The sequence below is a fragment of the Mixophyes fleayi genome, chromosome 1 (genome assembly GCF_038048845.1).
Source record: "Mixophyes fleayi isolate aMixFle1 chromosome 1, aMixFle1.hap1, whole genome shotgun sequence".
Lineage (NCBI taxonomy): Eukaryota > Metazoa > Chordata > Amphibia > Anura > Limnodynastidae > Mixophyes > Mixophyes fleayi.
Window position 1 is genome coordinate 247,357,752 of NC_134402.1, and position 2,024 is coordinate 247,359,775.

General features: G+C 39.1%; 1 pseudogene; it reads left to right on the top strand.

Moving 5' to 3' along the window:
* Window positions 1-1,756: 1,756 nt before the first annotated feature.
* On the top strand, window positions 1,757-1,874 carry LOC142136239 (5S ribosomal RNA; annotated as a pseudogene).
* The last annotated feature ends 150 nt before the right edge of the window (window positions 1,875-2,024 follow it).

Consider the following 2,024-nt stretch of genomic DNA (forward strand, 5'->3'; position numbering starts at 1 on the left):
TTTATTACCTGCCAAAAATCCATAAACACCTGACCAACCCCCCTGGGCGGCCCATAATATCAGGGATTGGCTCTATTACATCAAACCTATCTCACTACATAGACACGTACCTGCAGCCGTATGTGAAGAAACAAGCAGCCTATCTGCAAGATACGACCCATGTTCTACAACTTCTTGAGGACATAAATTGGAAACCCAATTACTGGTTAATTACATGTGATGTGTCATCCCTGTACACTATCATTAAACACACAATAGGATTAGAAAGCATTAGGTTCTTTGTAGAATCATATAATAGTATCATGCCACAACAGGTCAATTTCATTATTTCAACCATTGAGTTCATCTTAACCCATAACTATTTTTGGTATGAGGGTGGATTCTACCTACAACAACAAGGCACTGCCATGGGTACCAGGTTCGCACCCAGCTACGCGAATCTGTATATGAGTTTTTGGGAAGACAGATTCATTTGGTCTCAACACGACTGGAGTGCGAACCTGGTACTGTGGAAACGCTATATTGACGATATTATAATCATCTGGGAGGGTTCCGAAATCTACTCTACTTCAATTTCTTACATACATTAACAATAATGAGTATGGCTTAATATTTACAGCCCATCATAGCCAACTATCTATACAATTTTTAGACCTGGAGATCTTTATTAGAGATAACAAGGTTATGACGAAAACATATCACAAGCTGGTTGATGTTAACAGTTTCATTTTATCTGACAGTAATCACCACCCTAACTGGCTACGCAGTATCCCATTTAGCCAATTTACTCGTGTAAGGCGTAACTGTACAGAGGTAGAGGATTACATTGTCCAAGGACAGGAAATGCAGGAGCAATTTCTCGAGAAAAAATACGATCCTGTTTTAGTTAACCGAGCTTTTAGTCAACTAAAAAAACGCCGATAGGAATCAGCTGTTCAAATACAAAAAGAATACTATAGACACAAAACAAATAGGACCCTCCAATACAGATAAGGTATTTTTGGTATCCAATTAATCACAAGACTCAGATAGATTAACACGTATCATTAAAAAACATTGGCACATCCTAATGCAGGATGATGTACTTGGATCCATACTCGCGGATAAACCGCAGATTGTGTTTAGAAAAGCCCCAGACTTTAAACGCACACTAACGTCCAGCTATATCCCTACTACTAACTCCACGAGCACTAATAACTGGCTACAAAACAAGAAAAAGGGCTTCTATTACTGTGGACAATGTTCAAACTGCACTAAACTGAGATGTAGGAGTAACAGACCGATTACTGAATATCGGTCCATGAATACTGGGCAAGCATTCAAAATTCATGAATTTATTACGTGTACTAGCAGCAATATTGTATAGTTATTGCAATGCAAGTGTGGCAAACAATATGTGGGTAGAACCATTAGGCAGTTGAAGGTCCGTATAAGGGAACATCTTAGAAACATCAGCATTGGCTTTGAAAACCACCATGTCTCTAAACACTTTAAAGACACACATCAGTGCAATTATGATGGTGTAGGAGTTTATAGGGATCAAGAAAATTAATAAAAACTGGAGAGGGGGTAACCCTTCAAAACAACTAAACAAAGAAGAAACAGGGGCTATCTACTATCTTAAGACACTAGGTCTTAATATAGAATTTGATTTATCCTTTTAATACCAAGCATGATTATATGATGGCGACATGATTAAATTCCATTATAGTTATTGGCGCCTCGGACAGACTACTCTAGGAGGTGAGTATAGTGAACCTAAGGTCATACCTCTCTGGTTATGCCCAATCTCGCCTGATCTTGGAAGCGAAGCAGAGAGGGCCAGGTAAGTAGCAGGATAGGAGACTACCTGCGAATACCTGGTACTATAGGTCCTATGTTTCCCACCAGGGGTTATGGTCCCTGTGCGACCAATACAGGAATACAACTATACCATACATGCGCCTTATCGGTCCAACCATTATTGTTGGCCTATTTATCCATATAGTGGATACACAATACAGACTTATTTGCTTTTATTTATT